The following is a 12,833-nucleotide window of genomic DNA, read 5'->3' as shown; positions in this document are numbered from 1 at the left end:
TGCCTTATAAAGGCCTTTCACACATGCAGCGACTTTATTGCTTGAAGTCGCTAGTCTCTGTACTATGAAGTCGCTAGTGGGTGTTCCTACTGCTGTTGTTTTAACGTTATTTGTGAACTGCACGTCTGGCAATATCTATTGAAAATCTGATCACAGATTAGATAAATTGCCGGTAAAAAAAAAAAAAGATATCGTTCTAACATCACAAGGAATTCGTTTTCAAGTTGCTAAAAAAATAAACATTCTGCAGGGGAGAGTGTTTTAATATGAGCTGTAGCAGTGCTCATTGCTTTATATCATAAACGAGATGAATGATCTATCAATGTACAAATCAAACTCACACAGACTGCCAACACTTTCTTATTATATCCATGTATGTGGTTTCAAACAAATCATATATAACAGTGAAATCACACACAGAAACTTCTCCTTCATCTTGTCTTGCCGGCACTCAACTCAAGTATTCTCATAGGAGATGGATGGCGTGTGCTCCACTGACACGTTTTCTATCCTATTGGTTGTCGCTTCCAAAAGTCGCTCCTCATTTACATAAAGTTAAACTTTTCTCAACTTTCTGAGGTCACTGGACACACCCACATCTAGTCAACAGAGGCCGCTGTCGCTGACATCATAGACAGCAACTCTGTGCTTCAGCTCTAGCGCTCCTCACTCAAAGTGCCTGGGAAACTCAACACACTGAATTGCTTTCAATAGAGATTGGCATTAGCATTTTGCTAAGCAAATAACGCAATACTTGGATAAGCATAATAATACGTCACACATACAGATTTAATATATTTTATGTTCATATTAAATAATGAATTGATTTTGAAGTTTAACATTTGATAAAGCAAAAGTTTAAAACTCTAATTAGAATAATAAGCATTAAAAATACAGCACAAAGAAATATTGGGTCAAAAAATTACAATTATAGGAGAAATAGAGTAAAATAAAGTTGAATTAGTATGTTTCTAAGCTAAGAAGCAATACTTGAATAAGCATAATTTGTATCACACATACAAATATTGGGTAAAAAGAATTATATATTATATTATTCATGAAAATTTTATTAATTTCAAATTTGGCATTAGCATGTTGCTAAGCAAAAATATGATACTCTAATAAGCATAAAAATACACCAGACAAAGAAATAATATATTAAATGTTACAATTATTATTAATAATACTTGTAATTTATCAATAATAAAGTACAAATATATTCAAAATAAATATTTAATTGATTTAAATTGAGTTTGGCATTAGCATGTTGCTAAGCTAACAATGTTATACTCTAGTAAGCATAAAAATTCATAGTACGTACAAATTAGCCTTATTTACAATGGAAAAAACTAGACTGACCATATTCTGGTTTTCCGAAGGGGGGGGGGGGGGGTTCAAAACAGTGTTACTATGAATGCTAACTTTAATACAGTGAAAAAGACACTCTATTAGCGTAACATAAATATATATAAATAAATAAACATTTCCAACATTCTTTTGAATGTCCATGTACTAAAATAAAATATTTGATGCCATGAGTGTACCTTCATTTACTATTACTATTATTTTGAATGGCCATGGAAAATGAAGCAATGTGATAACAATTTTACCTGGTCGCAAAAGTAGTCCATTAATTTACCTGATGAACTTTCACCTTTTGCTGACACTTTATGCTTCGCAGAGCTAATGTGTGCTTCTAAATCACTTGCACCTTTATTAGCAACTGACACATAAGTGCCAGCTTTACATGTCATACATTCTGCTTCCCACAGATCTCGACCTGGATGAAAGCATGGGGATTTTTTGTGCAAATCTTCTGTAAATTTGCACTTTCGTTTGGGCATTGTTTCCACTCAGCTGTCATTTGCTGCTACTGTCAAGCAACTGTTTGATGCCGAACACAACAGCGCTTTGCTCATTCGCGGAGAGATTGACAGGCAGGAATTTGGCCAATAGTTGCTGCAAGCCTCTTATAACTAACCAATTGGTGTGAGGGGTTAAAGCAATGCAAATATGCGTGCACACACAATGAAGTATTAGACCAGATGCACATCATAATGCAACTAAAGTCGAATCCCGGACATTTTCGCAAATTTAGAAATCCCGGCTGGATGCTTTTTTAAGGTCTGAAAAAGAGGACATGTCCAGGAAAAAGAGGACGTATGGTCAACCTAAAAAAGCCAAACTTGTCACTTGAATGATAGAACCCTACATTTATAGTATGTGCAGTGTCATTTTAATATTCATTTGTTGAGAAAATTAAATAAAGAATGTCAAGTCCAAACCACATCTATGATTAGTTTTAACCAATCAACAACGCATTTTGACTAGCCGAGTTCTGCTCAGTAGAGGACTTCGCGGGTCCAAAAATTCATGCCTGAACCCAAAGAGACCTGGAAATGTACTACCCGGACCCAAATTGGACCCGTCTATTATTTGAAAGCTTGGACCCGTACCCATGCAGAACTGAGAAATGCTGGACCTGAACCGGACCTGTCTATTATTTGAAAGCTGGGACCCAGAACCGGCTGGGAGACACAGACCCGATCTACACTGATTTCACAGCAGATTGTTATTAACAAGTTAATTTACAAGTTGTGAAAACAAAGCTTTGTGTCTTACCTAATGCAACATTAGTAGCTTTCTCCACTGTGTCTGGCCTTGATGCATATAATCCATCCTCCTTGCCAAGAAAGTTGGTAAAATACATCCAGGTTTTCTGTGATTCCTCTCTTGCTGATTGAAACAGCATAGCTAATCCACTCATTATTTCAAATTCAAAAGTCCACTTGCTGTCACGGTGACGGATGACAAACGCGACTTGTTTAGAATCAGCTTTGCAGTTTCTTTGTTTCTCACATAAGATAACTTCTACTGTTTGCCCTTTTGAACTATAATAACGATTGCTCGTTCATTGCCATGGCTGCTAACGTTAGCATTGCTAATTTGCTATCGTGTGCCTTAACTCCGCTCTGTTTTTCACCTTATTTCTCTGCCCGCATTTTATCATCCTAATTTTACAATGTTGCAAGTTACAACATACACACAACACCATCATCATCAGCGCTGTCTGATCACGGCCGGGTCTTCTCGGATCAACTCGGGTATTACACATAATGTTAAACAGACCCGGGACCCGCAGCAATAGAATGGGACCCGACCCGGACCCGGCTGACCATATAAAACGTGGATCTGAACCCGTACGGGTCCTGGGTCGGGTCTCGGGTCCTTGGGTTAGGGTGGACCCATGAAGACCTCTTCTGCTCTACTTTTATGATGCCTTTATGTGCTTTTTGGAGCTTCAAACTTTTGGCACGCATTCACTTGCATTGTATGGACCTACAGAGCTGAAATATTCTTCTAAAAATCATAATTGGTGTTCTGCAGAAGAAAGAAAGTCATACACATCTGGGATGGCATGAGGGTGAGTAAATGATGAGAGAATTTTCATTGTTGGGTGAACTATCCCTTTAAGGGTCACGTTGCATTAGATACAGCTAGATGCAGCACAACAAATGGCACAGAATGCAGTCTTGAGACACATTTTTAAAAATGTTACTTTTTTTTAACCTGACAAAACTTAAAAACGTGACATTAAAAAAACAGACACGAGGTACAATAGTCAAAGACGGATGCAAAAAAACTCAAAATGCTAAGTAGGCAGCTCACTATGATATGAAACAGAGCTGTCTGTTGGAGTCGAAGGTAGTAGAACAGGAAAATGATCCCCAGATGCATGTACAAACCCATAGTAAATGGAGCATGTTGGAGGAGGAAGGAATGAATGAGTAGAAGGGTGACAGACAGCTGAGTAAACAGAGAGTTTCATGGTACCTGCACTCTTTAGTTACACTGATATCTCCTGATACATATCTGTATGTCTGGGAAAAAGCAAAGGCTGATGACGCTACATGCAAGAAAACACCATCAACAATGCATTCATTTTAGTAATGTAAACACAGTTCATGTGTCATCTAGTTTCACAAAGCATTGTTACTGGTGGAGAGCATATTGTCACCTCAGCTGTGAGTCTAGTAGCTACAAAAACTACCATGCATCTGTCTGACACACATATTTTATGGAAAGAATTAGAAGTGCAGATGTTTGAAAAGAAAAAAACACGATGAAATAGCAGAGAATAAGATACTGTTTCAATACACTTCAAGGTTGGTCTGCAGGTTGCACTTCAGTGTTATAACACTGCCTCCTGCTGCTAGAATGCTCCATTACTGAACTCAACCACTTTAAAGGTGAAGGAATTTTTTTTGACGTTCAAATACTTTCATATTCTAGCTTAAAGGAATATTCTGGGTTCAATACAAATTAAGCTTAATTGTCACAATTTTTGGAAGGCTTAAAGGCAGAAATGTCAAGCTTACAATTATTATACTAATCAAGAGGCATGTTCTGGCTTACCATCTCACATGAAGCTTAATTCATGAACATTTGACATGGACTTTGGACTTTTCTTATTTCACTACTATCTGTGTGTAGGATTATACTAAAATTATGGACAAATGCATCCTCTGCAGACGTTAACCCTGACAAGTATGTTCCTCATAATATGTAATGTATTATCTGTGTTTAAAACTAACAAATTTAGGAAGATTTATCATGCATTATAACTGAATAATAACTGTAATTTAATAAGAAAGTACAAGTGTTTGGTATGTAACTGATTGTCTCTTAAATTCCAGAATGATGGTGTGAAGTATATTCGGGTCATTTGCAGTTATAATTATCTTATGAAATTCATAATTAAAATGTTCACTTTTTGACTGGGAAACTGACAAACCTTAGAACAAAGGCCATAAATTACTTATCTTGAAGGGAGGACACTCTGACCACAGGCCCTCTGAAAGCCACCTCTGATTGGCTTAGAGCCTCTTTGGGGTGTGAACAAACCAAAGGGGTTAAAAGACCAGCCTGGACAAACCCTCTCTTTCTTCTCTGCTCTACGGCCTTCACACTTTTTTGGCCTTTGTCCTGGGAAGTCCCAAGTTCTCTCTTGCGGGAGTCCTCGCCTCCGGGCTCTGCCTGTTCATTCCATCACCCATCCATCAAACCAAACAAAAGCCTCCTGGAACTGAACCAAGCCAAAGGACTTCTAGGGACTTCAAAAACTCCACATGCCAAACAACGTATGCAACGCAAGTACAGACCTCCAGACTTTCGCTGAAATCTTGTGCTTTCTTTAATATAATTTGAGCAACCCGATCTCAAATCGCGGCATACTAAATGAAGTTATCAGGGTTTGTTCAAAGCAAGGTCTATAGACTCCATAAAGTAAATTTTTCTGTTACAGATAATTTTCCATTCATCTTCTGTCAAAGCTCACTTACTAACCCATGTGTTTATGTTTGTTTGTCTATGTGTTAGTTTAGTTGTTTGTTAGTTTAGTTGTTTGTTGTAGATTAGTTAATAAAGTCTTGTTTGTATTCAAAGAGAAGTTGACTGTGTATTTGATTAAATTATAATGGTCCTTTGAGATCTGTCGATCATAAGCTACATGCTCATAAACAAATTTAAATCTATTTGTGATATTATTTTCAATGGCCATGAAAGTAGTATTACCATAAGAATGAATCTTACGTTCCGATCAACTCATCGCTGGCCGAAGACTTTGATCGGAAGTAAACACTGATTCTTTTAATATTCTCCAAATCAATCACTCATTCCCATATTGAGCTAAATTCCTTGAAATTATTAGCAGATACAATGAGCCTGTTGTATTACATATTGAATGGTGGAGAATTTTAATCAGATTTCTAATCTGCTCAGACGACATTTTTCTTGCATATGTTTCCCTACATTATTTTGGTGGTCAAATGTGTCAAAGATTCTTAAACAAATTATTTACATATAAAATCCTACAGAAGTAATTAACATTATGCCATATATGCTGTCAATTGAGCTAAACTTGTATTGAACCCAGAATATTCATTTAACTGGTGTAAGCAATTCTGTTCGACCTGCTCCGAGCGGGATTCGAACCGGCGTCTCTGGCATGGGAGGCAGTCGCGTTAACGAGGAAGCTAAAGGCTACAACCTCTAGCGTCAGTCACTAGTGCGCCTCTTGAGGCCAGGGGAGTGATGTTGACACATACCGCACAGCTATCACGTACCAGCTGGCTCCCGTTACACAGGGACAATTATAAGTAAGCCATTCGTGGGCTGATTCCACTAAAAAAATGTCAAAACACTGGCTCTAAAATCAAATCGACCTTGAGGGTGTCTGCACCAAAAGGGCACTGCATGGTGATTTACTCTACTTCATTAGTAGTCTACTAATTACATATCAAATAACAACAGATATAAGTCAAATTGCAAAAGAGGAAAAAAGGGATTCAATTTCTCATAAAATGCCTCATAACACCTCGACCATGTTGTTTGTTAAGGCTCACCTGTTTAAATTTCATAAAAACAGACTTATTTCAAATTCATAAAGCCAAGTGTGAGAGTGACCAGTGGCAGTGGCACTCATCTCAGTAGGACGTTTGGGTAAAAAGAAGAAGACGGAAGTAGGGCAGAACATGATTAAAGAAACGGCATATTTTGCCATCATATAGCCCAACATCCTCCATTTTAATCAACAGGATCTATTTGCAAAGCCCATGCCTCATGCATAATTCTACAACCTCTTCAGGACAAAACACTGACTTCCTCAGTGCTGGAGTTGATATTTCGATCATGAATTATTAAAAGATACATAAGATCTGTCAGTTGTTGTCTGCAAGCAACTCCTTATTTTCTTTATGTTTTTCCATTCACATCACGATCATCTTCTATGTCCCATATTGCCTGGTCCTCGCACTTATCAGAAATTCTGTTTTTCTGCAACCCTTTGCATGCTTACAATGCCATACCAGACTGTAATTGCGTACAGTCATGTTCTGGCTCTTTATTTATTATATGGAGCCACAGAACAAGAGATAACATAATAGCTTTGGCTAGCTGACAACCTCCAATACAGTGGCTGCAAATTGCTGATTGTCACATAAATTATTTTCACATTCATAACGTAAATAGGGGAGGGTGTACAAGGAGAGTAAATTTTATGTCTCGAGTCATTATTATTTTTGTAATTTGTAATAATGAATCTCTGGATTGTTGGGAGTGCAAATGAGCTCTTAATTTAGAGACTAAACATGAACATGCATTTTAATGACATCATTTGCATACATTAAGGTGGTAAATGTGGCATCCTGACATATTGGAGTGCTCAGGATGAATTGCTCGGTTGACCCGATAAACAGAACAGTTTAACATAGTGCATTGTCAATCACTTATCCATTCTGCCTTTCTTGATTAGTAACCTTTAACCCTTTGAGAGCTTCATCTGTGTTATTTTGCAGGGGGATTTTTCTCAAACTCTGTTTGTATTGGCTGGATGAAGACATGTGTGGTTGTATTTTTAGACATAGGTGATAATAAATCAAGAATAATCCAAGAATCTACTTATAATCAAAAAGATTAGATTGGTAGTCTGCTACTACCAATAATCTAAAACAAAGAAGAACATGTAACCAATGTAAAAGAGGCCCTGGGAATTTTCCAGGTTCAAGCTCAATCGACAGCATTTGTGGCATAATGTTGATTACCACACAAATGAATTTCAACCGATAAAATTGTGTGCGTCATGACATCATTCTAAAAAAAACAAAAAACACTTTGTAGCATGAGTTTTGGTTTAGTGCAAAATGAATCTGCCCTTGAGCCGTTTCCATTTTGACTATATCGCAATATAGTATATATTGCAATATAGTATAGTATAGTATATAGTATAATATCACCAAAAAAACTGGTGCCAACCTTTCGCGTCCCAGATGTCCCCACATTTGTGTAAAATGTAGAGAGTATTGGCCAGCTTACTGTTTAATTTCACATAATTGCAATAGTAGGAAATATCAGAAGACGATGTAGAATTGGAGAAGTAGCTCATCTGTTTCTGGGATTATTAGAAGAAACTGATTGGAATACTTGGCAAAATACAACAGAACTGGTGGCATAAATGAGCCTGTAATCCTATATTACACTCCTGAATTAAAGAACACCTATTATGGTTTTTAAACATGCCTAATTTTGTTTTAAAGGTCTCATACAACAGATTTACATGCATCCAAGGTCAAAAAACACTTTAATTTGCTCATAATTTAATTTGCAGGATTACCTTTTTTTCCCAGTGTCAAAAACGACTCGTTCAATGATCCGTTCTAAAGGATTCATTCTAAACTCCTCCTTTCAGAGAGCCTACTCTGCTCTGATTGGTCAGATGTCCCAGTCTGTTGTGATTGGTCTACAGCTTAGTGTAGTGTTTGAGGGCGGGTCAAAGATGTTCGCGAGCAGCCAATGAATACCAGAGGCATTTTTTTTTTTTTTTTTACCAAATTGTAGGTTAGTACAGGAAGTAAGTCTGGAATTACTAACGACTCGTTTCAGGTGTTCATAATCAGTTATTTCTTTTGGGAGTCAATAACTCCATTTGTCGTGCACTTTGATTTTTGAAACTTTGCAGACTTTTTTACATTCACAAACAGCTATATAACAACTACATGAAAGGTAATATTTGAAAAACCATAATAGGTGCTCTTTAAAATATGGACAATCCGATCACATTATGTAATATTTTTGTCCTTGCAGAAAATATGTTGTGAAACGCGGGGCTGCGATGTCCAAACAACAAATCAAAACCTCAACACTCCTCTTCACTTTTCTCAAATCACAAAAATGTGTGCTTATGTTCTTCCCTAATTTTTCTAACAACAACAACAACAACAAAAAAAAAAACAAGCCATTTCTTTTTCTTTTACATGTGTAAATAAACACTTGATAGCATGAAATGCTTGAGAAACACTGCATCATTCCATACATAACAGCCAACATAATCTGCAGTCGTTCTTTTCAAAGATGTTGGATTTTACATTAAAACTCTTTCCACCCTTTTCCAAAAAAATAAAAAATAAAATAAAGCAAAAAAAACATCAACACTTGGAATATGTGAATGGGTTTTGGTGTCTTTGTATAACTTTTGGTATAATATATGACCCCATATAGCTCTGTTATTTATGACTTTATCTATATCTGTACACTTGTTATGATTTATTTTTCTTCATTTAAGTTAATTACTACCTTCATATCCCTTTTCTCTTATGTATATTTTTATCTGTATATTAGCTTAATTATTTTGGCACTTTGTTTAATCACCATGGTGCTGAATTGTATTTCTCTTTTTGTTTTTCTGTTCTGAAAACTGTCTGTTATTGCAATACAATAAAAAATAAATGCATTTTCTCGTTGGCCGACATCCACTTCAGACACTCTGAGAAGTTAAACAACCATAAATAAGGTTACAGGCTGGACAGTGCAGATTCACATTTTATATTTTACCATCATGTTGATTAATATAAAATGTTTTTTATTTTTTTATCAGGCGTTTTGGTAAAACACACCATAATCTTTACCGGCTCGGGAACGCACAGTCCATAAAAAGTCTGGAAAAACATTCATCAAGAATAAAGTTAATGTTTTTTAAAGAAACCTCAAGAAAACTCGAGTCTTCTCATTATACCAAGTGTAGGCTACCTCTCTGTTATGCTGTTTGTTGTAAGGACAAATATGATGTAAATTCTTGTGACACTAAATTTTTCCGCAAAAAATCCCTGGATGGAAACATAGTTACTGTAACCTCGATTTTTGCCTTTTTAAAGAAAAGGAGGAATGAGTCGAAATTAATTTTTGTGGTAATCAACATTATGCCACAAAAGCTTTCGATTGAGCTTAATTTTATTGAACCGGAACATTCCTTTAACTCTGAACACCTTTATTTTGCAACTATGCATTTATTACATACTACCTGTGTTTCTAATGATGCAGGAACAAATGCAACAGAACAGACACATAAAAGATACTTAAAAGATGTCAACATATGTCCAAACATAGGTCCTATCAAAAATATACACAAATTACCTTTTGATGTAATACACAGAATTAGGCAAGCTCGTATTAGCTATTCAAACAATGCAGGCTAGATAGTAACTACCCTACAGAAAAAGCAGCTAAGCAGAAAGCTACCCATAAGAAAAAGTTGATAGCTGCACTACAAGTAACATAGAAAAAGTAGCTTGCTACAACCCGCATTACTTCATATTTTCCTTAAAGGAACAGTTCACCCAAAAATGAAAATTCTCTCATCATTTACTCACCCTGATGCCATCCCAGATGTGAATGACTTTCTTTCATCTGTTGAACTCAATTTAAGATTTTTAGAAGTATCTCAGCTCTGTAGGTCCATACAAAGCAAGTGAATGGGTGGCAAAATTTTGAAGCTCCAAAATCCACATAAGGGCAACAAAAATGTACTCCAGATGATTCCAGTGTTTAAATCAATGTCTTAAGAAGCAATATGATAGGTGTGGGTGAGAAACAGATCAATATTTAAGTCTTTTTTTTACTATAAATTCTCCTCCCTGCTCAGTCAATCTCCACTTCAGTTTCCCATTCTTCATCTGTGTTTTTTGGTGATTCACAGTCTTAATATATATTGCCCCCTACTGGGCAGAGAGGAGAATTTATGATATTAAATATTGATCTGTTTCTCACCCACACCCATCATATCGTGCCTGAACACTTGGATTTAACCACTGGAGTAATATGGATTACTTTTATGCTGCCTTTATATGGATTTAAAGCTAGAAAATGTTGGTACCCATTCACTTCCTTTGTGAGGACCTACAGAGCTGAAATATTCTTTTAAAAATCTTAATTTGTGTTCTGCAGAAGAAAGTAAGTCATACACATCTGGGATGCCAGGATAATGAGTAAATCATGAAAGAATTTTCATTTTTGGGTGAACTATCCCTTTAAGTTTGATCTAATACATGCAATTAGTAAACAAAACACATCTCCAAAAGAAGTACAACAGAAAAACAACATTGGCAGCACCTTGGTTGCGCACTGTCACCATGTCAACAACCACGTTTCACGCTGAAAGCATTTAAACGCGCTCCTCCCGCTAGGCCCCATGGGAGTTGTAGGCCCCTGGGCTTCAGCCCATTTAAGCCCATGCGTTAATGTGCCCCTGATGGTAGTACTTTGATATATACCATGGTACTACTGAATTATCAGCATGTTCGGGTAGCATGGTGTTGAAAAGTAGGGTACAATGGGGCTAAAGGCACTTTTGATTATTTTATTTTATTTTAAACACTACACAGCAACTAAAACTACCACAGTACTTTCCTTAACACCTGTCACTATACACTGCAAATTTTACTGTTCCATGAAATCCATCCTTGAGTGCAGTGTCAAAAGTCTGATTTTGAGCTAATTTTATCTAATATTAAATAATTTTTAAAATGTTGCAAATTTATGCAGCTAATGAGAATCCCTGCAACTATCATATGTATTTTGAGAAAAATACTTATTTGTCATGTTAAGTTTTGTTCAAGGTAATTAAATCAAAAGTTATTTTGTTTTTAATAACTGGCCAGTTAAAGGATGGTATTTGGGGTAAAAAGCCCCTGTTGAAGGGGCTAAAGGCCACCATAAAACATATTGTTTTCCTTAAGTGGGGCGAATAGATTTGCTATGAAGAATGTTCAAAGTGGGCTCAACTTGACTGATTAAATCACAATGGAGATTAATTTGTTTATAGAACACTTGAGATGTTATACAATGCCAAATGTGATTGAAATTAACAGAAAATGGTTAACCCTTTTCTCAAGTGTTTATTTTTAAATAAGCATTATCTTAATTTGTTACTCAATTTTATTACACGGCTCTCTAGAATACTCTATTCTGATTGGTCAGTGGTGCCATCCAGCGGTCAGATTTTGCTCCTAATTAAACCCTGAGGCATATTGTGTGATAACAACCGGCTGACTGTACATTATGTACATTATCCCTTCCAAACATCTTGTGGTCTCAAAAGTATTTGTCTAATTTTGCCCTATAACTATTGTCTCTATATATTGACTATATCACTATCCCCCATGGGGGCCTTTTATCCCAAATGTGGGGCCCCATATGGTAAAATGCGCCCTCACCACTTTTCTTTTTAATTTTAAGAAATTTAATCAAAACAAGCTTCCGTTATTATTTATTTTTACACACATTATGTTGCACTATCAATATTCAATAAAGTTTAGTTTTTTTTCAATCTTGATACACTTTGTGACCAGAAAAAAGCACATTGCCCTAAAGGTATGCCTTTGGCAGGGATTGAGTTGAGGGGGGATGCGAGGGGATGCCGTTCCCCCTTGTTGCAAGAAATACCAAAAACCATCCCCTTTAGATTAATTGTGTCATGTATTACTTAGAACTAATCATGCAAGTAAAATATAAAATTTTCTAAGCTTGCTAAATAACGTTTTGGGGCTGGGTAGCTCAGTGGTAAAATACGCTGGCTACCACCCCTGGAGTTCGCTAGTTCGCTAGTTCGAATCCCAGGGCGTGCTGAGTGACTCCAGCCAGGTCTCGTAAGCAACCAAATTGGCCCGGTTGCTAGGGAGGGTAGAGTCACATGGGGTAACCTCCTCGTGGTCGCTATAATGTGGTTTGTTCTCGGTGGGGCGCATGGTGAATTGAGCGTGGTTGCTGCGGTGGATGGCATGAAGCCTCCACACGCGCTATGTCTCCGTGGCAACGCGCTCAACAAGCCACGTGATAAGATGCGTGGGTTGACTGTCTCAGACGCGGAGGCAACTGGGATTCATCCTCCGCCACCCGGACTGAGGCGAATCACTATGCGACCACGAGGACGTAGAGTGCATTGAGAATTGGGCATTCCAAATTGGGAGAAAAAGGGGAAAAAGCTTGCTAAATAACAGACTTTA

This window comes from Myxocyprinus asiaticus, chromosome 15 (genome assembly GCF_019703515.2).
Source record: "Myxocyprinus asiaticus isolate MX2 ecotype Aquarium Trade chromosome 15, UBuf_Myxa_2, whole genome shotgun sequence".
Taxonomy (NCBI): Eukaryota; Metazoa; Chordata; class Actinopteri; order Cypriniformes; family Catostomidae; genus Myxocyprinus; species Myxocyprinus asiaticus.
The sequence above is the reverse complement of the archived record's forward strand: the minus strand, read 5'-3'. Positions refer to the sequence as shown.